Source organism: Schistocerca serialis, unplaced genomic scaffold (genome assembly GCF_023864345.2).
Source record: "Schistocerca serialis cubense isolate TAMUIC-IGC-003099 unplaced genomic scaffold, iqSchSeri2.2 HiC_scaffold_363, whole genome shotgun sequence".
In the NCBI taxonomy this organism is placed as follows: Eukaryota; Metazoa; Arthropoda; class Insecta; order Orthoptera; family Acrididae; genus Schistocerca; species Schistocerca serialis.
Genome location: NW_026047937.1, coordinates 1 through 23,034, shown reverse-complemented (window position 1 = coordinate 23,034; position 23,034 = coordinate 1). Strand labels below are relative to the sequence as shown.

The window sequence follows — 23,034 nt, the reverse complement described above, 5'->3', positions numbered from 1 at the left end:
AGGGCCTGTGCGGGGTGGTGCAGTGTCGTGCTGGAGGGCGCCACTGGTAGCGATGTGGGCTTCCTCGCCTCGCCTCGCCTCGCCTCACACCAGGTGTCTGCGTAGTTTGCAGTGCATTCACACCATTCCTGTCCCTGTCCGCGTCCCGACTTGTCCCGACTTTGCTCGACTGCCGCTCGCTGCCGCTCGGGTCGTGGTCCATATGACAGCGCAAGCACGACAAACGTCTGCGGGACGAGACGAGACGACTAAGGAATAAAGTCATGATTACAAACCAAATTTGGAACTCTACACTCCTACACAACAATAGGCGGTGACGTATTTCAGAAATCACCTGCCGATTCGTACAGTTTTGTCGTTTTCAAAGTCTTCTTGGCAAACTTGGTTAGCACATTCTCCCTCAAACCGAGTTAATTACTGCATTTTCGTACCATTACAGTAGTTTAAAAGGCATAAGGAAGCATCTTTGTCACAACAGAAAGGCAGTTTGAAAATTGGGCTGGCAGGGGTAGCGACATAATACGAAAACGAAAAAAAAAAAAAAGGAAGGTAGCCAACAGCACCCAGGTTTCCCAGGTGGTCACCCATCCAAGTACTAACTGGGCCCAATGATGCTTAACTTCGGTGATCGGACGAGAACCGGTGTATCCATCATGGTATGGCCGTTGGCGCGCATCTAATGTAGGAGCACGGCAGAATTCGCGTTCGGCTTTTTTCCCAACACACAAAATGTTAGTTTTCCGCCGCATTTGACGAAAGCACTTCCTTCCGCAACAGCCAGTTCCTCGAGGACGCGTGCGGGGGGCGCGCCCCACCGCCGCGTGTGTGAGACGCACTGCTGCTCGTTGCACCTCCTGTCATTCGCTGGGCGCGTGCAGCCTTCGGCACTAGCGGAGGACGCATCTTGTCCCTGGTGTCCAGCGGAGGGCCTGTGCGGGGTGGTGCAGTGTCGTGCTGGAGGGCGCCACTGGTAGCGATGTGGGCTTCCTCGCCTCGCCTCGCCTCGCCTCACACCAGGTGTCTGCGTAGTTTGCAGTGCATTCACACCATTCCTGTCCCTGTCCGCGTCCCGACTTGTCCCGACTTTGCTCGACTGCCGCTCGCTGCCGCTCGGGTCGTGGTCCATATGACAGCGCAAGCACGACAAACGTCTGCGGGACGAGACGAGACGACTAAGGAATAAAGTCATGATTACAAACCAAATTTGGAACTCTACACTCCTACACAACAATAGGCGGTGACGTATTTCAGAAATCACCTGCCGATTCGTACAGTTTTGTCGTTTTCAAAGTCTTCTTGGCAAACTTGGTTAGCACATTCTCCCTCAAACCGAGTTAATTACTGCATTTTCGTACCATTACAGTAGTTTAAAAGGCATAAGGAAGCATCTTTGTCACAACAGAAAGGCAGTTTGAAAATTGGGCTGGCAGGGGTAGCGACATAATACGAAAACGAAAAAAAAAAAAAAGGAAGGTAGCCAACAGCACCCAGGTTTCCCAGGTGGTCACCCATCCAAGTACTAACTGGGCCCAATGATGCTTAACTTCGGTGATCGGACGAGAACCGGTGTATCCATCATGGTATGGCCGTTGGCGCGCATCTAATGTAGGAGCACGGCAGAATTCGCGTTCGGCTTTTTTCCCAACACACAAAATGTTAGTTTTCCGCCGCATTTGACGAAAGCACTTCCTTCCGCAACAGCCAGTTCCTCGAGGACGCGTGCGGGGGGCGCGCCCCACCGCCGCGTGTGTGAGACGCACTGCTGCTCGTTGCACCTCCTGTCATTCGCTGGGCGCGTGCAGCCTTCGGCACTAGCGGAGGACGCATCTTGTCCCTGGTGTCCAGCGGAGGGCCTGTGCGGGGTGGTGCAGTGTCGTGCTGGAGGGCGCCACTGGTAGCGATGTGGGCTTCCTCGCCTCGCCTCGCCTCGCCTCACACCAGGTGTCTGCGTAGTTTGCAGTGCATTCACACCATTCCTGTCCCTGTCCGCGTCCCGACTTGTCCCGACTTTGCTCGACTGCCGCTCGCTGCCGCTCGGGTCGTGGTCCATATGACAGCGCAAGCACGACAAACGTCTGCGGGACGAGACGAGACGACTAAGGAATAAAGTCATGATTACAAACCAAATTTGGAACTCTACACTCCTACACAACAATAGGCGGTGACGTATTTCAGAAATCACCTGCCGATTCGTACAGTTTTGTCGTTTTCAAAGTCTTCTTGGCAAACTTGGTTAGCACATTCTCCCTCAAACCGAGTTAATTACTGCATTTTCGTACCATTACAGTAGTTTAAAAGGCATAAGGAAGCATCTTTGTCACAACAGAAAGGCAGTTTGAAAATTGGGCTGGCAGGGGTAGCGACATAATACGAAAACGAAAAAAAAAAAAAAGGAAGGTAGCCAACAGCACCCAGGTTTCCCAGGTGGTCACCCATCCAAGTACTAACTGGGCCCAATGATGCTTAACTTCGGTGATCGGACGAGAACCGGTGTATCCATCATGGTATGGCCGTTGGCGCGCATCTAATGTAGGAGCACGGCAGAATTCGCGTTCGGCTTTTTTCCCAACACACAAAATGTTAGTTTTCCGCCGCATTTGACGAAAGCACTTCCTTCCGCAACAGCCAGTTCCTCGAGGACGCGTGCGGGGGGCGCGCCCCACCGCCGCGTGTGTGAGACGCACTGCTGCTCGTTGCACCTCCTGTCATTCGCTGGGCGCGTGCAGCCTTCGGCACTAGCGGAGGACGCATCTTGTCCCTGGTGTCCAGCGGAGGGCCTGTGCGGGGTGGTGCAGTGTCGTGCTGGAGGGCGCCACTGGTAGCGATGTGGGCTTCCTCGCCTCGCCTCGCCTCGCCTCACACCAGGTGTCTGCGTAGTTTGCAGTGCATTCACACCATTCCTGTCCCTGTCCGCGTCCCGACTTGTCCCGACTTTGCTCGACTGCCGCTCGCTGCCGCTCGGGTCGTGGTCCATATGACAGCGCAAGCACGACAAACGTCTGCGGGACGAGACGAGACGACTAAGGAATAAAGTCATGATTACAAACCAAATTTGGAACTCTACACTCCTACACAACAATAGGCGGTGACGTATTTCAGAAATCACCTGCCGATTCGTACAGTTTTGTCGTTTTCAAAGTCTTCTTGGCAAACTTGGTTAGCACATTCTCCCTCAAACCGAGTTAATTACTGCATTTTCGTACCATTACAGTAGTTTAAAAGGCATAAGGAAGCATCTTTGTCACAACAGAAAGGCAGTTTGAAAATTGGGCTGGCAGGGGTAGCGACATAATACGAAAACGAAAAAAAAAAAAAAGGAAGGTAGCCAACAGCACCCAGGTTTCCCAGGTGGTCACCCATCCAAGTACTAACTGGGCCCAATGATGCTTAACTTCGGTGATCGGACGAGAACCGGTGTATCCATCATGGTATGGCCGTTGGCGCGCATCTAATGTAGGAGCACGGCAGAATTCGCGTTCGGCTTTTTTCCCAACACACAAAATGTTAGTTTTCCGCCGCATTTGACGAAAGCACTTCCTTCCGCAACAGCCAGTTCCTCGAGGACGCGTGCGGGGGGCGCGCCCCACCGCCGCGTGTGTGAGACGCACTGCTGCTCGTTGCACCTCCTGTCATTCGCTGGGCGCGTGCAGCCTTCGGCACTAGCGGAGGACGCATCTTGTCCCTGGTGTCCAGCGGAGGGCCTGTGCGGGGTGGTGCAGTGTCGTGCTGGAGGGCGCCACTGGTAGCGATGTGGGCTTCCTCGCCTCGCCTCGCCTCGCCTCACACCAGGTGTCTGCGTAGTTTGCAGTGCATTCACACCATTCCTGTCCCTGTCCGCGTCCCGACTTGTCCCGACTTTGCTCGACTGCCGCTCGCTGCCGCTCGGGTCGTGGTCCATATGACAGCGCAAGCACGACAAACGTCTGCGGGACGAGACGAGACGACTAAGGAATAAAGTCATGATTACAAACCAAATTTGGAACTCTACACTCCTACACAACAATAGGCGGTGACGTATTTCAGAAATCACCTGCCGATTCGTACAGTTTTGTCGTTTTCAAAGTCTTCTTGGCAAACTTGGTTAGCACATTCTCCCTCAAACCGAGTTAATTACTGCATTTTCGTACCATTACAGTAGTTTAAAAGGCATAAGGAAGCATCTTTGTCACAACAGAAAGGCAGTTTGAAAATTGGGCTGGCAGGGGTAGCGACATAATACGAAAACGAAAAAGAAAAAAAAGGAAGGTAGCCAACAGCACCCAGGTTTCCCAGGTGGTCACCCATCCAAGTACTAACTGGGCCCAATGATGCTTAACTTCGGTGATCGGACGAGAACCGGTGTATCCATCATGGTATGGCCGTTGGCGCGCATCTAATGTAGGAGCACGGCAGAATTCGCGTTCGGCTTTTTTCCCAACACACAAAATGTTAGTTTTCCGCCGCATTTGACGAAAGCACTTCCTTCCGCAACAGCCAGTTCCTCGAGGACGCGTGCGGGGGGCGCGCCCCACCGCCGCGTGTGTGAGACGCACTGCTGCTCGTTGCACCTCCTGTCATTCGCTGGGCGCGTGCAGCCTTCGACACTAGCGGAGGACGCATCTTGTCCCTGGTGTCCAGCGGAGGGCCTGTGCGGGGTGGTGCAGTGTCGTGCTGGAGGGCGCCACTGGTAGCGATGTGGGCTTCCTCGCCTCGCCTCGCCTCGCCTCACACCAGGTGTCTGCGTAGTTTGCAGTGCATTCACACCATTCCTGTCCCTGTCCGCGTCCCGACTTGTCCCGACTTTGCTCGACTGCCGCTCGCTGCCGCTCGGGTCGTGGTCCATATGACAGCGCAAGCACGACAAACGTCTGCGGGACGAGACGAGACGACTAAGGAATAAAGTCATGATTACAAACCAAATTTGGAACTCTACACTCCTACACAACAATAGGCGGTGACGTATTTCAGAAATCACCTGCCGATTCGTACAGTTTTGTCGTTTTCAAAGTCTTCTTGGCAAACTTGGTTAGCACATTCTCCCTCAAACCGAGTTAATTACTGCATTTTCGTACCATTACAGTAGTTTAAAAGGCATAAGGAAGCATCTTTGTCACAACAGAAAGGCAGTTTGAAAATTGGGCTGGCAGGGGTAGCGACATAATACGAAAACGAAAAAAAAAAAAAAGGAAGGTAGCCAACAGCACCCAGGTTTCCCAGGTGGTCACCCATCCAAGTACTAACTGGGCCCAATGATGCTTAACTTCGGTGATCGGACGAGAACCGGTGTATCCATCATGGTATGGCCGTTGGCGCGCATCTAATGTAGGAGCACGGCAGAATTCGCGTTCGGCTTTTTTCCCAACACACAAAATGTTAGTTTTCCGCCGCATTTGACGAAAGCACTTCCTTCCGCAACAGCCAGTTCCTCGAGGACGCGTGCGGGGGGCGCGCCCCACCGCCGCGTGTGTGAGACGCACTGCTGCTCGTTGCACCTCCTGTCATTCGCTGGGCGCGTGCAGCCTTCGACACTAGCGGAGGACGCATCTTGTCCCTGGTGTCCAGCGGAGGGCCTGTGCGGGGTGGTGCAGTGTCGTGCTGGAGGGCGCCACTGGTAGCGATGTGGGCTTCCTCGCCTCGCCTCGCCTCGCCTCACACCAGGTGTCTGCGTAGTTTGCAGTGCATTCACACCATTCCTGTCCCTGTCCGCGTCCCGACTTGTCCCGACTTTGCTCGACTGCCGCTCGCTGCCGCTCGGGTCGTGGTCCATATGACAGCGCAAGCACGACAAACGTCTGCGGGACGAGACGAGACGACTAAGGAATAAAGTCATGATTACAAACCAAATTTGGAACTCTACACTCCTACACAACAATAGGCGGTGACGTATTTCAGAAATCACCTGCCGATTCGTACAGTTTTGTCGTTTTCAAAGTCTTCTTGGCAAACTTGGTTAGCACATTCTCCCTCAAACCGAGTTAATTACTGCATTTTCGTACCATTACAGTAGTTTAAAAGGCATAAGGAAGCATCTTTGTCACAACAGAAAGGCAGTTTGAAAATTGGGCTGGCAGGGGTAGCGACATAATACGAAAACGAAAAAGAAAAAAAAGGAAGGTAGCCAACAGCACCCAGGTTTCCCAGGTGGTCACCCATCCAAGTACTAACTGGGCCCAATGATGCTTAACTTCGGTGATCGGACGAGAACCGGTGTATCCATCATGGTATGGCCGTTGGCGCGCATCTAATGTAGGAGCACGGCAGAATTCGCGTTCGGCTTTTTTCCCAACACACAAAATGTTAGTTTTCCGCCGCATTTGACGAAAGCACTTCCTTCCGCAACAGCCAGTTCCTCGAGGACGCGTGCGGGGGGCGCGCCCCACCGCCGCGTGTGTGAGACGCACTGCTGCTCGTTGCACCTCCTGTCATTCGCTGGGCGCGTGCAGCCTTCGGCACTAGCGGAGGACGCATCTTGTCCCTGGTGTCCAGCGGAGGGCCTGTGCGGGGTGGTGCAGTGTCGTGCTGGAGGGCGCCACTGGTAGCGATGTGGGCTTCCTCGCCTCGCCTCGCCTCGCCTCACACCAGGTGTCTGCGTAGTTTGCAGTGCATTCACACCATTCCTGTCCCTGTCCGCGTCCCGACTTGTCCCGACTTTGCTCGACTGCCGCTCGCTGCCGCTCGGGTCGTGGTCCATATGACAGCGCAAGCACGACAAACGTCTGCGGGACGAGACGAGACGACTAAGGAATAAAGTCATGATTACAAACCAAATTTGGAACTCTACACTCCTACACAACAATAGGCGGTGACGTATTTCAGAAATCACCTGCCGATTCGTACAGTTTTGTCGTTTTCAAAGTCTTCTTGGCAAACTTGGTTAGCACATTCTCCCTCAAACCGAGTTAATTACTGCATTTTCGTACCATTACAGTAGTTTAAAAGGCATAAGGAAGCATCTTTGTCACAACAGAAAGGCAGTTTGAAAATTGGGCTGGCAGGGGTAGCGACATAATACGAAAACGAAAAAAAAAAAAAAGGAAGGTAGCCAACAGCACCCAGGTTTCCCAGGTGGTCACCCATCCAAGTACTAACTGGGCCCAATGATGCTTAACTTCGGTGATCGGACGAGAACCGGTGTATCCATCATGGTATGGCCGTTGGCGCGCATCTAATGTAGGAGCACGGCAGAATTCGCGTTCGGCTTTTTTCCCAACACACAAAATGTTAGTTTTCCGCCGCATTTGACGAAAGCACTTCCTTCCGCAACAGCCAGTTCCTCGAGGACGCGTGCGGGGGGCGCGCCCCACCGCCGCGTGTGTGAGACGCACTGCTGCTCGTTGCACCTCCTGTCATTCGCTGGGCGCGTGCAGCCTTCGACACTAGCGGAGGACGCATCTTGTCCCTGGTGTCCAGCGGAGGGCCTGTGCGGGGTGGTGCAGTGTCGTGCTGGAGGGCGCCACTGGTAGCGATGTGGGCTTCCTCGCCTCGCCTCGCCTCGCCTCACACCAGGTGTCTGCGTAGTTTGCAGTGCATTCACACCATTCCTGTCCCTGTCCGCGTCCCGACTTGTCCCGACTTTGCTCGACTGCCGCTCGCTGCCGCTCGGGTCGTGGTCCATATGACAGCGCAAGCACGACAAACGTCTGCGGGACGAGACGAGACGACTAAGGAATAAAGTCATGATTACAAACCAAATTTGGAACTCTACACTCCTACACAACAATAGGCGGTGACGTATTTCAGAAATCACCTGCCGATTCGTACAGTTTTGTCGTTTTCAAAGTCTTCTTGGCAAACTTGGTTAGCACATTCTCCCTCAAACCGAGTTAATTACTGCATTTTCGTACCATTACAGTAGTTTAAAAGGCATAAGGAAGCATCTTTGTCACAACAGAAAGGCAGTTTGAAAATTGGGCTGGCAGGGGTAGCGACATAATACGAAAACGAAAAAGAAAAAAAAGGAAGGTAGCCAACAGCACCCAGGTTTCCCAGGTGGTCACCCATCCAAGTACTAACTGGGCCCAATGATGCTTAACTTCGGTGATCGGACGAGAACCGGTGTATCCATCATGGTATGGCCGTTGGCGCGCATCTAATGTAGGAGCACGGCAGAATTCGCGTTCGGCTTTTTTCCCAACACACAAAATGTTAGTTTTCCGCCGCATTTGACGAAAGCACTTCCTTCCGCAACAGCCAGTTCCTCGAGGACGCGTGCGGGGGGCGCGCCCCACCGCCGCGTGTGTGAGACGCACTGCTGCTCGTTGCACCTCCTGTCATTCGCTGGGCGCGTGCAGCCTTCGGCACTAGCGGAGGACGCATCTTGTCCCTGGTGTCCAGCGGAGGGCCTGTGCGGGGTGGTGCAGTGTCGTGCTGGAGGGCGCCACTGGTAGCGATGTGGGCTTCCTCGCCTCGCCTCGCCTCGCCTCACACCAGGTGTCTGCGTAGTTTGCAGTGCATTCACACCATTCCTGTCCCTGTCCGCGTCCCGACTTGTCCCGACTTTGCTCGACTGCCGCTCGCTGCCGCTCGGGTCGTGGTCCATATGACAGCGCAAGCACGACAAACGTCTGCGGGACGAGACGAGACGACTAAGGAATAAAGTCATGATTACAAACCAAATTTGGAACTCTACACTCCTACACAACAATAGGCGGTGACGTATTTCAGAAATCACCTGCCGATTCGTACAGTTTTGTCGTTTTCAAAGTCTTCTTGGCAAACTTGGTTAGCACATTCTCCCTCAAACCGAGTTAATTACTGCATTTTCGTACCATTACAGTAGTTTAAAAGGCATAAGGAAGCATCTTTGTCACAACAGAAAGGCAGTTTGAAAATTGGGCTGGCAGGGGTAGCGACATAATACGAAAACGAAAAAGAAAAAAAAGGAAGGTAGCCAACAGCACCCAGGTTTCCCAGGTGGTCACCCATCCAAGTACTAACTGGGCCCAATGATGCTTAACTACGGTGATCGGACGAGAACCGGTGTATCCATCATGGTATGGCCGTTGGCGCGCATCTAATGTAGGAGCACGGCAGAATTCGCGTTCGGCTTTTTTCCCAACACACAAAATGTTAGTTTTCCGCCGCATTTGACGAAAGCACTTCCTTCCGCAACAGCCAGTTCCTCGAGGACGCGTGCGGGGGGCGCGCCCCACCGCCGCGTGTGTGAGACGCACTGCTGCTCGTTGCACCTCCTGTCATTCGCTGGGCGCGTGCAGCCTTCGGCACTAGCGGAGGACGCATCTTGTCCCTGGTGTCCAGCGGAGGGCCTGTGCGGGGTGGTGCAGTGTCGTGCTGGAGGGCGCCACTGGTAGCGATGTGGGCTTCCTCGCCTCGCCTCGCCTCGCCTCACACCAGGTGTCTGCGTAGTTTGCAGTGCATTCACACCATTCCTGTCCCTGTCCGCGTCCCGACTTGTCCCGACTTTGCTCGACTGCCGCTCGCTGCCGCTCGGGTCGTGGTCCATATGACAGCGCAAGCACGACAAACGTCTGCGGGACGAGACGAGACGACTAAGGAATAAAGTCATGATTACAAACCAAATTTGGAACTCTACACTCCTACACAACAATAGGCGGTGACGTATTTCAGAAATCACCTGCCGATTCGTACAGTTTTGTCGTTTTCAAAGTCTTCTTGGCAAACTTGGTTAGCACATTCTCCCTCAAACCGAGTTAATTACTGCATTTTCGTACCATTACAGTAGTTTAAAAGGCATAAGGAAGCATCTTTGTCACAACAGAAAGGCAGTTTGAAAATTGGGCTGGCAGGGGTAGCGACATAATACGAAAACGAAAAAGAAAAAAAAGGAAGGTAGCCAACAGCACCCAGGTTTCCCAGGTGGTCACCCATCCAAGTACTAACTGGGCCCAATGATGCTTAACTACGGTGATCGGACGAGAACCGGTGTATCCATCATGGTATGGCCGTTGGCGCGCATCTAATGTAGGAGCACGGCAGAATTCGCGTTCGGCTTTTTTCCCAACACACAAAATGTTAGTTTTCCGCCGCATTTGACGAAAGCACTTCCTTCCGCAACAGCCAGTTCCTCGAGGACGCGTGCGGGGGGCGCGCCCCACCGCCGCGTGTGTGAGACGCACTGCTGCTCGTTGCACCTCCTGTCATTCGCTGGGCGCGTGCAGCCTTCGGCACTAGCGGAGGACGCATCTTGTCCCTGGTGTCCAGCGGAGGGCCTGTGCGGGGTGGTGCAGTGTCGTGCTGGAGGGCGCCACTGGTAGCGATGTGGGCTTCCTCGCCTCGCCTCGCCTCGCCTCACACCAGGTGTCTGCGTAGTTTGCAGTGCATTCACACCATTCCTGTCCCTGTCCGCGTCCCGACTTGTCCCGACTTTGCTCGACTGCCGCTCGCTGCCGCTCGGGTCGTGGTCCATATGACAGCGCAAGCACGACAAACGTCTGCGGGACGAGACGAGACGACTAAGGAATAAAGTCATGATTACAAACCAAATTTGGAACTCTACACTCCTACACAACAATAGGCGGTGACGTATTTCAGAAATCACCTGCCGATTCGTACAGTTTTGTCGTTTTCAAAGTCTTCTTGGCAAACTTGGTTAGCACATTCTCCCTCAAACCGAGTTAATTACTGCATTTTCGTACCATTACAGTAGTTTAAAAGGCATAAGGAAGCATCTTTGTCACAACAGAAAGGCAGTTTGAAAATTGGGCTGGCAGGGGTAGCGACATAATACGAAAACGAAAAAGAAAAAAAAGGAAGGTAGCCAACAGCACCCAGGTTTCCCAGGTGGTCACCCATCCAAGTACTAACTGGGCCCAATGATGCTTAACTTCGGTGATCGGACGAGAACCGGTGTATCCATCATGGTATGGCCGTTGGCGCGCATCTAATGTAGGAGCACGGCAGAATTCGCGTTCGGCTTTTTTCCCAACACACAAAATGTTAGTTTTCCGCCGCATTTGACGAAAGCACTTCCTTCCGCAACAGCCAGTTCCTCGAGGACGCGTGCGGGGGGCGCGCCCCACCGCCGCGTGTGTGAGACGCACTGCTGCTCGTTGCACCTCCTGTCATTCGCTGGGCGCGTGCAGCCTTCGGCACTAGCGGAGGACGCATCTTGTCCCTGGTGTCCAGCGGAGGGCCTGTGCGGGGTGGTGCAGTGTCGTGCTGGAGGGCGCCACTGGTAGCGATGTGGGCTTCCTCGCCTCGCCTCGCCTCGCCTCACACCAGGTGTCTGCGTAGTTTGCAGTGCATTCACACCATTCCTGTCCCTGTCCGCGTCCCGACTTGTCCCGACTTTGCTCGACTGCCGCTCGCTGCCGCTCGGGTCGTGGTCCATATGACAGCGCAAGCACGACAAACGTCTGCGGGACGAGACGAGACGACTAAGGAATAAAGTCATGATTACAAACCAAATTTGGAACTCTACACTCCTACACAACAATAGGCGGTGACGTATTTCAGAAATCACCTGCCGATTCGTACAGTTTTGTCGTTTTCAAAGTCTTCTTGGCAAACTTGGTTAGCACATTCTCCCTCAAACCGAGTTAATTACTGCATTTTCGTACCATTACAGTAGTTTAAAAGGCATAAGGAAGCATCTTTGTCACAACAGAAAGGCAGTTTGAAAATTGGGCTGGCAGGGGTAGCGACATAATACGAAAACGAAAAAAAAAAAAAAGGAAGGTAGCCAACAGCACCCAGGTTTCCCAGGTGGTCACCCATCCAAGTACTAACTGGGCCCAATGATGCTTAACTTCGGTGATCGGACGAGAACCGGTGTATCCATCATGGTATGGCCGTTGGCGCGCATCTAATGTAGGAGCACGGCAGAATTCGCGTTCGGCTTTTTTCCCAACACACAAAATGTTAGTTTTCCGCCGCATTTGACGAAAGCACTTCCTTCCGCAACAGCCAGTTCCTCGAGGACGCGTGCGGGGGGCGCGCCCCACCGCCGCGTGTGTGAGACGCACTGCTGCTCGTTGCACCTCCTGTCATTCGCTGGGCGCGTGCAGCCTTCGGCACTAGCGGAGGACGCATCTTGTCCCTGGTGTCCAGCGGAGGGCCTGTGCGGGGTGGTGCAGTGTCGTGCTGGAGGGCGCCACTGGTAGCGATGTGGGCTTCCTCGCCTCGCCTCGCCTCGCCTCACACCAGGTGTCTGCGTAGTTTGCAGTGCATTCACACCATTCCTGTCCCTGTCCGCGTCCCGACTTGTCCCGACTTTGCTCGACTGCCGCTCGCTGCCGCTCGGGTCGTGGTCCATATGACAGCGCAAGCACGACAAACGTCTGCGGGACGAGACGAGACGACTAAGGAATAAAGTCATGATTACAAACCAAATTTGGAACTCTACACTCCTACACAACAATAGGCGGTGACGTATTTCAGAAATCACCTGCCGATTCGTACAGTTTTGTCGTTTTCAAAGTCTTCTTGGCAAACTTGGTTAGCACATTCTCCCTCAAACCGAGTTAATTACTGCATTTTCGTACCATTACAGTAGTTTAAAAGGCATAAGGAAGCATCTTTGTCACAACAGAAAGGCAGTTTGAAAATTGGGCTGGCAGGGGTAGCGACATAATACGAAAACGAAAAAAAAAAAAAAGGAAGGTAGCCAACAGCACCCAGGTTTCCCAGGTGGTCACCCATCCAAGTACTAACTGGGCCCAATGATGCTTAACTTCGGTGATCGGACGAGAACCGGTGTATCCATCATGGTATGGCCGTTGGCGCGCATCTAATGTAGGAGCACGGCAGAATTCGCGTTCGGCTTTTTTCCCAACACACAAAATGTTAGTTTTCCGCCGCATTTGACGAAAGCACTTCCTTCCGCAACAGCCAGTTCCTCGAGGACGCGTGCGGGGGGCGCGCCCCACCGCCGCGTGTGTGAGACGCACTGCTGCTCGTTGCACCTCCTGTCATTCGCTGGGCGCGTGCAGCCTTCGGCACTAGCGGAGGACGCATCTTGTCCCTGGTGTCCAGCGGAGGGCCTGTGCGGGGTGGTGCAGTGTCGTGCTGGAGGGCGCCACTGGTAGCGATGTGGGCTTCCTCGCCTCGCCTCGCCTCGCCTCACACCAGGTGTCTGCGTAGTTTGCAGTGCATTCACACCATTCCTGTCCCTGTCCGCGTCCCGACTTGTCCCGACTTTGCTCGACTGCCGCTCGCTGCCGCTCGGGTCGTGGTCCATATGACAGCGCAAGCACGACAAACGTCTGCGGGACGAGACGAGACGACTAAGGAATAAAGTCATGATTACAAACCAAATTTGGAACTCTACACTCCTACACAACAATAGGCGGTGACGTATTTCAGAAATCACCTGCCGATTCGTACAGTTTTGTCGTTTTCAAAGTCTTCTTGGCAAACTTGGTTAGCACATTCTCCCTCAAACCGAGTTAATTACTGCATTTTCGTACCATTACAGTAGTTTAAAAGGCATAAGGAAGCATCTTTGTCACAACAGAAAGGCAGTTTGAAAATTGGGCTGGCAGGGGTAGCGACATAATACGAAAACGAAAAAAAAAAAAAAGGAAGGTAGCCAACAGCACCCAGGTTTCCCAGGTGGTCACCCATCCAAGTACTAACTGGGCCCAATGATGCTTAACTTCGGTGATCGGACGAGAACCGGTGTATCCATCATGGTATGGCCGTTGGCGCGCATCTAATGTAGGAGCACGGCAGAATTCGCGTTCGGCTTTTTTCCCAACACACAAAATGTTAGTTTTCCGCCGCATTTGACGAAAGCACTTCCTTCCGCAACAGCCAGTTCCTCGAGGACGCGTGCGGGGGGCGCGCCCCACCGCCGCGTGTGTGAGACGCACTGCTGCTCGTTGCACCTCCTGTCATTCGCTGGGCGCGTGCAGCCTTCGGCACTAGCGGAGGACGCATCTTGTCCCTGGTGTCCAGCGGAGGGCCTGTGCGGGGTGGTGCAGTGTCGTGCTGGAGGGCGCCACTGGTAGCGATGTGGGCTTCCTCGCCTCGCCTCGCCTCGCCTCACACCAGGTGTCTGCGTAGTTTGCAGTGCATTCACACCATTCCTGTCCCTGTCCGCGTCCCGACTTGTCCCGACTTTGCTCGACTGCCGCTCGCTGCCGCTCGGGTCGTGGTCCATATGACAGCGCAAGCACGACAAACGTCTGCGGGACGAGACGAGACGACTAAGGAATAAAGTCATGATTACAAACCAAATTTGGAACTCTACACTCCTACACAACAATAGGCGGTGACGTATTTCAGAAATCACCTGCCGATTCGTACAGTTTTGTCGTTTTCAAAGTCTTCTTGGCAAACTTGGTTAGCACATTCTCCCTCAAACCGAGTTAATTACTGCATTTTCGTACCATTACAGTAGTTTAAAAGGCATAAGGAAGCATCTTTGTCACAACAGAAAGGCAGTTTGAAAATTGGGCTGGCAGGGGTAGCGACATAATACGAAAACGAAAAAAAAAAAAAAGGAAGGTAGCCAACAGCACCCAGGTTTCCCAGGTGGTCACCCATCCAAGTACTAACTGGGCCCAATGATGCTTAACTTCGGTGATCGGACGAGAACCGGTGTATCCATCATGGTATGGCCGTTGGCGCGCATCTAATGTAGGAGCACGGCAGAATTCGCGTTCGGCTTTTTTCCCAACACACAAAATGTTAGTTTTCCGCCGCATTTGACGAAAGCACTTCCTTCCGCAACAGCCAGTTCCTCGAGGACGCGTGCGGGGGGCGCGCCCCACCGCCGCGTGTGTGAGACGCACTGCTGCTCGTTGCACCTCCTGTCATTCGCTGGGCGCGTGCAGCCTTCGGCACTAGCGGAGGACGCATCTTGTCCCTGGTGTCCAGCGGAGGGCCTGTGCGGGGTGGTGCAGTGTCGTGCTGGAGGGCGCCACTGGTAGCGATGTGGGCTTCCTCGCCTCGCCTCGCCTCGCCTCACACCAGGTGTCTGCGTAGTTTGCAGTGCATTCACACCATTCCTGTCCCTGTCCGCGTCCCGACTTGTCCCGACTTTGCTCGACTGCCGCTCGCTGCCGCTCGGGTCGTGGTCCATATGACAGCGCAAGCACGACAAACGTCTGCGGGACGAGACGAGACGACTAAGGAATAAAGTCATGATTACAAACCAAATTTGGAACTCTACACTCCTACACAACAATAGGCGGTGACGTATTTCAGAAATCACCTGCCGATTCGTACAGTTTTGTCGTTTTCAAAGTCTTCTTGGCAAACTTGGTTAGCACATTCTCCCTCAAACCGAGTTAATTACTGCATTTTCGTACCATTACAGTAGTTTAAAAGGCATAAGGAAGCATCTTTGTCACAACAGAAAGGCAGTTTGAAAATTGGGCTGGCAGGGGTAGCGACATAATACGAAAACGAAAAAAAAAAAAAAGGAAGGTAGCCAACAGCACCCAGGTTTCCCAGGTGGTCACCCATCCAAGTACTAACTGGGCCCAATGATGCTTAACTTCGGTGATCGGACGAGAACCGGTGTATCCATCATGGTATGGCCGTTGGCGCGCATCTAATGTAGGAGCACGGCAGAATTCGCGTTCGGCTTTTTTCCCAACACACAAAATGTTAGTTTTCCGCCGCATTTGACGAAAGCACTTCCTTCCGCAACAGCCAGTTCCTCGAGGACGCGTGCGGGGGGCGCGCCCCACCGCCGCGTGTGTGAGACGCACTGCTGCTCGTTGCACCTCCTGTCATTCGCTGGGCGCGTGCAGCCTTCGGCACTAGCGGAGGACGCATCTTGTCCCTGGTGTCCAGCGGAGGGCCTGTGCGGGGTGGTGCAGTGTCGTGCTGGAGGGCGCCACTGGTAGCGATGTGGGCTTCCTCGCCTCGCCTCGCCTCGCCTCACACCAGGTGTCTGCGTAGTTTGCAGTGCATTCACACCATTCCTGTCCCTGTCCGCGTCCCGACTTGTCCCGACTTTGCTCGACTGCCGCTCGCTGCCGCTCGGGTCGTGGTCCATATGACAGCGCAAGCACGACAAACGTCTGCGGGACGAGACGAGACGACTAAGGAATAAAGTCATGATTACAAACCAAATTTGGAACTCTACACTCCTACACAACAATAGGCGGTGACGTATTTCAGAAATCACCTGCCGATTCGTACAGTTTTGTCGTTTTCAAAGTCTTCTTGGCAAACTTGGTTAGCACATTCTCCCTCAAACCGAGTTAATTACTGCATTTTCGTACCATTACAGTAGTTTAAAAGGCATAAGGAAGCATCTTTGTCACAACAGAAAGGCAGTTTGAAAATTGGGCTGGCAGGGGTAGCGACATAATACGAAAACGAAAAAAAAAAAAAAGGAAGGTAGCCAACAGCACCCAGGTTTCCCAGGTGGTCACCCATCCAAGTACTAACTGGGCCCAATGATGCTTAACTTCGGTGATCGGACGAGAACCGGTGTATCCATCATGGTATGGCCGTTGGCGCGCATCTAATGTAGGAGCACGGCAGAATTCGCGTTCGGCTTTTTTCCCAACACACAAAATGTTAGTTTTCCGCCGCATTTGACGAAAGCACTTCCTTCCGCAACAGCCAGTTCCTCGAGGACGCGTGCGGGGGGCGCGCCCCACCGCCGCGTGTGTGAGACGCACTGCTGCTCGTTGCACCTCCTGTCATTCGCTGGGCGCGTGCAGCCTTCGGCACTAGCGGAGGACGCATCTTGTCCCTGGTGTCCAGCGGAGGGCCTGTGCGGGGTGGTGCAGTGTCGTGCTGGAGGGCGCCACTGGTAGCGATGTGGGCTTCCTCGCCTCGCCTCGCCTCGCCTCACACCAGGTGTCTGCGTAGTTTGCAGTGCATTCACACCATTCCTGTCCCTGTCCGCGTCCCGACTTGTCCCGACTTTGCTCGACTGCCGCTCGCTGCCGCTCGGGTCGTGGTCCATATGACAGCGCAAGCACGACAAACGTCTGCGGGACGAGACGAGACGACTAAGGAATAAAGTCATGATTACAAACCAAATTTGGAACTCTACACTCCTACACAACAATAGGCGGTGACGTATTTCAGAAATCACCTGCCGATTCGTACAGTTTTGTCGTTTTCAAAGTCTTCTTGGCAAACTTGGTTAGCACATTCTCCCTCAAACCGAGTTAATTACTGCATTTTCGTACCATTACAGTAGTTTAAAAGGCATAAGGAAGCATCTTTGTCACAACAGAAAGGCAGTTTGAAAATTGGGCTGGCAGGGGTAGCGACATAATACGAAAACGAAAAAAAAAAAAAAGGAAGGTAGCCAACAGCACCCAGGTTTCCCAGGTGGTCACCCATCCAAGTACTAACTGGGCCCAATGATGCTTAACTTCGGTGATCGGACGAGAACCGGTGTATCCATCATGGTATGGCCGTTGGCGCGCATCTAATGTAGGAGCACGGCAGAATTCGCGTTCGGCTTTTTTCCCAACACACAAAATGTTAGTTTTCCGCCGCATTTGACGAAAGCACTTCCTTCCGCAACAGCCAGTTCCTCGAGGACGCGTGCGGGGGGCGCGCCCCACCGCCGCGTGTGTGAGACGCACTGCTGCTCGTTGCACCTCCTGTCATTCGCTGGGCGCGTGCAGCCTTCGGCACTAGCGGAGGACGCATCTTGTCCCTGGTGTCCAGCGGAGGGCCTGTGCGGGGTGGTGCAGTGTCGTGCTGGAGGGCGCCACTGGTAGCGATGTGGGCTTCCTCGCCTCGCCTCGCCTCGCCTCACACCAGGTGTCTGCGTAGTTTGCAGTGCATTCACACCATTCCTGTCCCTGTCCGCGTCCCGACTTGTCCCGACTTTGCTCGACTGCCGCTCGCTGCCGCTCGGGTCGTGGTCCATATGACAGCGCAAGCACGACAAACGTCTGCGGGACGAGACGAGACGACTAAGGAATAAAGTCATGATTACAAACCAAATTTGGAACTCTACACTCCTACACAACAATAGGCGGTGACGTATTTCAGAAATCACCTGCCGATTCGTACAGTTTTGTCGTTTTCAAAGTCTTCTTGGCAAACTTGGTTAGCACATTCTCCCTCAAACCGAGTTAATTACTGCATTTTCGTACCATTACAGTAGTTTAAAAGGCATAAGGAAGCATCTTTGTCACAACAGAAAGGCAGTTTGAAAATTGGGCTGGCAGGGGTAGCGACATAATACGAAAACGAAAAAAAAAAAAAAGGAAGGTAGCCAACAGCACCCAGGTTTCCCAGGTGGTCACCCATCCAAGTACTAACTGGGCCCAATGATGCTTAACTTCGGTGATCGGACGAGAACCGGTGTATCCATCATGGTATGGCCGTTGGCGCGCATCTAATGTAGGAGCACGGCAGAATTCGCGTTCGGCTTTTTTCCCAACACACAAAATGTTAGTTTTCCGCCGCATTTGACGAAAGCACTTCCTTCCGCAACAGCCAGTTCCTCGAGGACGCGTGCGGGGGGCGCGCCCCACCGCCGCGTGTGTGAGACGCACTGCTGCTCGTTGCACCTCCTGTCATTCGCTGGGCGCGTGCAGCCTTCGGCACTAGCGGAGGACGCATCTTGTCCCTGGTGTCCAGCGGAGGGCCTGTGCGGGGTGGTGCAGTGTCGTGCTGGAGGGCGCCACTGGTAGCGATGTGGGCTTCCTCGCCTCGCCTCGCCTCGCCTCACACCAGGTGTCTGCGTAGTTTGCAGTGCATTCACACCATTCCTGTCCCTGTCCGCGTCCCGACTTGTCCCGACTTTGCTCGACTGCCGCTCGCTGCCGCTCGGGTCGTGGTCCATATGACAGCGCAAGCACGACAAACGTCTGCGGGACGAGACGAGACGACTAAGGAATAAAGTCATGATTACAAACCAAATTTGGAACTCTACACTCCTACACAACAATAGGCGGTGACGTATTTCAGAAATCACCTGCCGATTCGTACAGTTTTGTCGTTTTCAAAGTCTTCTTGGCAAACTTGGTTAGCACATTCTCCCTCAAACCGAGTTAATTACTGCATTTTCGTACCATTACAGTAGTTTAAAAGGCATAAGGAAGCATCTTTGTCACAACAGAAAGGCAGTTTGAAAATTGGGCTGGCAGGGGTAGCGACATAATACGAAAACGAAAAAAAAAAAAAAGGAAGGTAGCCAACAGCACCCAGGTTTCCCAGGTGGTCACCCATCCAAGTACTAACTGGGCCCAATGATGCTTAACTTCGGTGATCGGACGAGAACCGGTGTATCCATCATGGTATGGCCGTTGGCGCGCATCTAATGTAGGAGCACGGCAGAATTCGCGTTCGGCTTTTTTCCCAACACACAAAATGTTAGTTTTCCGCCGCATTTGACGAAAGCACTTCCTTCCGCAACAGCCAGTTCCTCGAGGACGCGTGCGGGGGGCGCGCCCCACCGCCGCGTGTGTGAGACGCACTGCTGCTCGTTGCACCTCCTGTCATTCGCTGGGCGCGTGCAGCCTTCGGCACTAGCGGAGGACGCATCTTGTCCCTGGTGTCCAGCGGAGGGCCTGTGCGGGGTGGTGCAGTGTCGTGCTGGAGGGCGCCACTGGTAGCGATGTGGGCTTCCTCGCCTCGCCTCGCCTCGCCTCACACCAGGTGTCTGCGTAGTTTGCAGTGCATTCACACCATTCCTGTCCCTGTCCGCGTCCCGACTTGTCCCGACTTTGCTCGACTGCCGCTCGCTGCCGCTCGGGTCGTGGTCCATATGACAGCGCAAGCACGACAAACGTCTGCGGGACGAGACGAGACGACTAAGGAATAAAGTCATGATTACAAACCAAATTTGGAACTCTACACTCCTACACAACAATAGGCGGTGACGTATTTCAGAAATCACCTGCCGATTCGTACAGTTTTGTCGTTTTCAAAGTCTTCTTGGCAAACTTGGTTAGCACATTCTCCCTCAAACCGAGTTAATTACTGCATTTTCGTACCATTACAGTAGTTTAAAAGGCATAAGGAAGCATCTTTGTCACAACAGAAAGGCAGTTTGAAAATTGGGCTGGCAGGGGTAGCGACATAATACGAAAACGAAAAAAAAAAAAAAGGAAGGTAGCCAACAGCACCCAGGTTTCCCAGGTGGTCACCCATCCAAGTACTAACTGGGCCCAATGATGCTTAACTTCGGTGATCGGACGAGAACCGGTGTATCCATCATGGTATGGCCGTTGGCGCGCATCTAATGTAGGAGCACGGCAGAATTCGCGTTCGGCTTTTTTCCCAACACACAAAATGTTAGTTTTCCGCCGCATTTGACGAAAGCACTTCCTTCCGCAACAGCCAGTTCCTCGAGGACGCGTGCGGGGGGCGCGCCCCACCGCCGCGTGTGTGAGACGCACTGCTGCTCGTTGCACCTCCTGTCATTCGCTGGGCGCGTGCAGCCTTCGGCACTAGCGGAGGACGCATCTTGTCCCTGGTGTCCAGCGGAGGGCCTGTGCGGGGTGGTGCAGTGTCGTGCTGGAGGGCGCCACTGGTAGCGATGTGGGCTTCCTCGCCTCGCCTCGCCTCGCCTCACACCAGGTGTCTGCGTAGTTTGCAGTGCATTCACACCATTCCTGTCCCTGTCCGCGTCCCGACTTGTCCCGACTTTGCTCGACTGCCGCTCGCTGCCGCTCGGGTCGTGGTCCATATGACAGCGCAAGCACGACAAACGTCTGCGGGACGAGACGAGACGACTAAGGAATAAAGTCATGATTACAAACCAAATTTGGAACTCTACACTCCTACACAACAATAGGCGGTGACGTATTTCAGAAATCACCTGCCGATTCGTACAGTTTTGTCGTTTTCAAAGTCTTCTTGGCAAACTTGGTTAGCACATTCTCCCTCAAACCGAGTTAATTACTGCATTTTCGTACCATTACAGTAGTTTAAAAGGCATAAGGAAGCATCTTTGTCACAACAGAAAGGCAGTTTGAAAATTGGGCTGGCAGGGGTAGCGACATAATACGAAAACGAAAAAAAAAAAAAAGGAAGGTAGCCAACAGCACCCAGGTTTCCCAGGTGGTCACCCATCCAAGTACTAACTGGGCCCAATGATGCTTAACTTCGGTGATCGGACGAGAACCGGTGTATCCATCATGGTATGGCCGTTGGCGCGCATCTAATGTAGGAGCACGGCAGAATTCGCGTTCGGCTTTTTTCCCAACACACAAAATGTTAGTTTTCCGCCGCATTTGACGAAAGCACTTCCTTCCGCAACAGCCAGTTCCTCGAGGACGCGTGCGGGGGGCGCGCCCCACCGCCGCGTGTGTGAGACGCACTGCTGCTCGTTGCACCTCCTGTCATTCGCTGGGCGCGTGCAGCCTTCGGCACTAGCGGAGGACGCATCTTGTCCCTGGTGTCCAGCGGAGGGCCTGTGCGGGGTGGTGCAGTGTCGTGCTGGAGGGCGCCACTGGTAGCGATGTGGGCTTCCTCGCCTCGCCTCGCCTCGCCTCACACCAGGTGTCTGCGTAGTTTGCAGTGCATTCACACCATTCCTGTCCCTGTCCGCGTCCCGACTTGTCCCGACTTTGCTCGACTGCCGCTCGCTGCCGCTCGGGTCGTGGTCCATATGACAGCGCAAGCACGACAAACGTCTGCGGGACGAGACGAGACGACTAAGGAATAAAGTCATGATTACAAACCAAATTTGGAACTCTACACTCCTACACAACAATAGGCGGTGACGTATTTCAGAAATCACCTGCCGATTCGTACAGTTTTGTCGTTTTCAAAGTCTTCTTGGCAAACTTGGTTAGCACATTCTCCCTCAAACCGAGTTAATTACTGCATTTTCGTACCATTACAGTAGTTTAAAAGGCATAAGGAAGCATCTTTGTCACAACAGAAAGGCAGTTTGAAAATTGGGCTGGCAGGGGTAGCGACATAATACGAAAACGAAAAAAAAAAAAAAGGAAGGTAGCCAACAGCACCCAGGTTTCCCAGGTGGTCACCCATCCAAGTACTAACTGGGCCCAATGATGCTTAACTTCGGTGATCGGACGAGAACCGGTGTATCCATCATGGTATGGCCGTTGGCGCGCATCTAATGTAGGAGCACGGCAGAATTCGCGTTCGGCTTTTTTCCCAACACACAAAATGTTAGTTTTCCGCCGCATTTGACGAAAGCACTTCCTTCCGCAACAGCCAGTTCCTCGAGGACGCGTGCGGGGGGCGCGCCCCACCGCCGCGTGTGTGAGACGCACTGCTGCTCGTTGCACCTCCTGTCATTCGCTGGGCGCGTGCAGCCTTCGGCACTAGCGGAGGACGCATCTTGTCCCTGGTGTCCAGCGGAAGGGCCTGTGCGGGGTGGTGCAGTGTCGTGCTGGAGGGCGCCCACTGGTAGCGATGTGGGCTTCCTCGCCTCGCCTCGCCTCGCCTCACACCAGGTGTCTGCGTAGTTTGCAGTGCATTCACACCATTCCTGTCCCTGTCCGCGTCCCGACTTGTCCCGACTTTGCTCGACTGCCGCTCGCTGCCGCTCGGGTCGTGGTCCATATGACAGCGCAAGCACGACAAACGTCTGCGGGACGAGACGAGACGACTAAGGAATAAAGTCATGATTACAAACCAAATTTGGAACTCTACACTCCTACACAACAATAGGCGGTGACGTATTTCAGAAATCACCTGCCGATTCGTACAGTTTTGTCGTTTTCAAAGTCTTCTTGGCAAACTTGGTTAGCACATTCTCCCTCAAACCGAGTTAATTACTGCATTTTCGTACCCATTACAGTAGTTTAAAAGGCATAAGGAAGCATCTTTGTCACAACAGAAAGGCAGTTTGAAAATTGGGCTGGCAGGGGTAGCGACATAATACGAAAACGAAAAAAAAAAAAAAGGAAGGTAGCCAACAGCACCCAGGTTTCCCAGGTGGTCACCCATCCAAGTACTAACTGGGCCCAATGATGCTTAACTTCGGTGATCGGACGAGAACCGGTGTATCCATCATGGTATGGCCGTTGGGCGCGCATCTAATGTAGGAGCACGGCAGAATTCGCGTTCGGCTTTTTTCCCAACACACAAAATGTTAGTTTTCCGCCGCATTTGACGAAAGCACTTCCTTCCGCAACAGCCAGTTCCTCGAGGACGCGTGCGGGGGGCGCGCCCCACCGCCGCGTGTGTGAGACGCACTGCTGCTCGTTGCACCTC

The 23,034-nt window shown here is 53.6% G+C and overlaps 25 non-coding genes across 25 annotated transcripts; all 25 read right to left on the bottom strand.

Moving 5' to 3' along the window:
* Positions 1 to 551: 551 nt before the first annotated feature.
* Positions 552 to 670, bottom strand: LOC126445833 (5S ribosomal RNA). The gene has a single exon (XR_007583128.1). It is a non-coding gene; the product is annotated as a 5S ribosomal RNA (ribosomal RNA).
* Positions 671 to 1,475: 805 nt separating this feature from the next.
* LOC126445832 (5S ribosomal RNA) lies at positions 1,476 to 1,594 on the bottom strand. The gene has a single exon (XR_007583127.1). It is a non-coding gene; the product is annotated as a 5S ribosomal RNA (ribosomal RNA).
* An 805-nt stretch (positions 1,595 to 2,399) lies between these two features.
* On the bottom strand, positions 2,400 to 2,518 carry LOC126445831 (5S ribosomal RNA). The gene has a single exon (XR_007583126.1). It is a non-coding gene; the product is annotated as a 5S ribosomal RNA (ribosomal RNA).
* An 805-nt stretch (positions 2,519 to 3,323) lies between these two features.
* Positions 3,324 to 3,442, bottom strand: LOC126445830 (5S ribosomal RNA). Its single transcript, XR_007583125.1, has one exon. It is a non-coding gene; the product is annotated as a 5S ribosomal RNA (ribosomal RNA).
* Positions 3,443 to 4,247: 805 nt separating this feature from the next.
* Positions 4,248 to 4,366, bottom strand: LOC126445829 (5S ribosomal RNA). Its single transcript, XR_007583124.1, has one exon. It is a non-coding gene; the product is annotated as a 5S ribosomal RNA (ribosomal RNA).
* Positions 4,367 to 5,171: 805 nt separating this feature from the next.
* On the bottom strand, positions 5,172 to 5,290 carry LOC126445827 (5S ribosomal RNA). The gene has a single exon (XR_007583123.1). It is a non-coding gene; the product is annotated as a 5S ribosomal RNA (ribosomal RNA).
* Positions 5,291 to 6,095: 805 nt separating this feature from the next.
* On the bottom strand, positions 6,096 to 6,214 carry LOC126445826 (5S ribosomal RNA). Its single transcript, XR_007583122.1, has one exon. It is a non-coding gene; the product is annotated as a 5S ribosomal RNA (ribosomal RNA).
* Positions 6,215 to 7,019: 805 nt separating this feature from the next.
* Positions 7,020 to 7,138, bottom strand: LOC126445824 (5S ribosomal RNA). The gene has a single exon (XR_007583120.1). It is a non-coding gene; the product is annotated as a 5S ribosomal RNA (ribosomal RNA).
* Positions 7,139 to 7,943: 805 nt separating this feature from the next.
* On the bottom strand, positions 7,944 to 8,062 carry LOC126445823 (5S ribosomal RNA). The gene has a single exon (XR_007583119.1). It is a non-coding gene; the product is annotated as a 5S ribosomal RNA (ribosomal RNA).
* Positions 8,063 to 8,867: 805 nt separating this feature from the next.
* LOC126445852 (5S ribosomal RNA) lies at positions 8,868 to 8,986 on the bottom strand. The gene has a single exon (XR_007583145.1). It is a non-coding gene; the product is annotated as a 5S ribosomal RNA (ribosomal RNA).
* Positions 8,987 to 9,791: 805 nt separating this feature from the next.
* Positions 9,792 to 9,910, bottom strand: LOC126445851 (5S ribosomal RNA). The gene has a single exon (XR_007583144.1). It is a non-coding gene; the product is annotated as a 5S ribosomal RNA (ribosomal RNA).
* Positions 9,911 to 10,715: 805 nt separating this feature from the next.
* On the bottom strand, positions 10,716 to 10,834 carry LOC126445822 (5S ribosomal RNA). The gene has a single exon (XR_007583118.1). It is a non-coding gene; the product is annotated as a 5S ribosomal RNA (ribosomal RNA).
* Positions 10,835 to 11,639: 805 nt separating this feature from the next.
* On the bottom strand, positions 11,640 to 11,758 carry LOC126445821 (5S ribosomal RNA). The gene has a single exon (XR_007583117.1). It is a non-coding gene; the product is annotated as a 5S ribosomal RNA (ribosomal RNA).
* Positions 11,759 to 12,563: 805 nt separating this feature from the next.
* LOC126445820 (5S ribosomal RNA) lies at positions 12,564 to 12,682 on the bottom strand. The gene has a single exon (XR_007583116.1). It is a non-coding gene; the product is annotated as a 5S ribosomal RNA (ribosomal RNA).
* Positions 12,683 to 13,487: 805 nt separating this feature from the next.
* On the bottom strand, positions 13,488 to 13,606 carry LOC126445819 (5S ribosomal RNA). The gene has a single exon (XR_007583115.1). It is a non-coding gene; the product is annotated as a 5S ribosomal RNA (ribosomal RNA).
* Positions 13,607 to 14,411: 805 nt separating this feature from the next.
* LOC126445818 (5S ribosomal RNA) lies at positions 14,412 to 14,530 on the bottom strand. Its single transcript, XR_007583114.1, has one exon. It is a non-coding gene; the product is annotated as a 5S ribosomal RNA (ribosomal RNA).
* Positions 14,531 to 15,335: 805 nt separating this feature from the next.
* On the bottom strand, positions 15,336 to 15,454 carry LOC126445816 (5S ribosomal RNA). Its single transcript, XR_007583113.1, has one exon. It is a non-coding gene; the product is annotated as a 5S ribosomal RNA (ribosomal RNA).
* Positions 15,455 to 16,259: 805 nt separating this feature from the next.
* On the bottom strand, positions 16,260 to 16,378 carry LOC126445815 (5S ribosomal RNA). The gene has a single exon (XR_007583112.1). It is a non-coding gene; the product is annotated as a 5S ribosomal RNA (ribosomal RNA).
* Positions 16,379 to 17,183: 805 nt separating this feature from the next.
* On the bottom strand, positions 17,184 to 17,302 carry LOC126445814 (5S ribosomal RNA). Its single transcript, XR_007583111.1, has one exon. It is a non-coding gene; the product is annotated as a 5S ribosomal RNA (ribosomal RNA).
* Positions 17,303 to 18,107: 805 nt separating this feature from the next.
* Positions 18,108 to 18,226, bottom strand: LOC126445855 (5S ribosomal RNA). The gene has a single exon (XR_007583148.1). It is a non-coding gene; the product is annotated as a 5S ribosomal RNA (ribosomal RNA).
* Positions 18,227 to 19,031: 805 nt separating this feature from the next.
* On the bottom strand, positions 19,032 to 19,150 carry LOC126445849 (5S ribosomal RNA). The gene has a single exon (XR_007583143.1). It is a non-coding gene; the product is annotated as a 5S ribosomal RNA (ribosomal RNA).
* An 805-nt stretch (positions 19,151 to 19,955) lies between these two features.
* Positions 19,956 to 20,074, bottom strand: LOC126445837 (5S ribosomal RNA). The gene has a single exon (XR_007583132.1). It is a non-coding gene; the product is annotated as a 5S ribosomal RNA (ribosomal RNA).
* An 805-nt stretch (positions 20,075 to 20,879) lies between these two features.
* LOC126445825 (5S ribosomal RNA) lies at positions 20,880 to 20,998 on the bottom strand. Its single transcript, XR_007583121.1, has one exon. It is a non-coding gene; the product is annotated as a 5S ribosomal RNA (ribosomal RNA).
* An 805-nt stretch (positions 20,999 to 21,803) lies between these two features.
* Positions 21,804 to 21,922, bottom strand: LOC126445813 (5S ribosomal RNA). The gene has a single exon (XR_007583110.1). It is a non-coding gene; the product is annotated as a 5S ribosomal RNA (ribosomal RNA).
* Positions 21,923 to 22,730: 808 nt separating this feature from the next.
* LOC126445853 (5S ribosomal RNA) lies at positions 22,731 to 22,849 on the bottom strand. The gene has a single exon (XR_007583146.1). It is a non-coding gene; the product is annotated as a 5S ribosomal RNA (ribosomal RNA).
* Between the last annotated feature and the right edge of the window lie 185 nt (positions 22,850 to 23,034).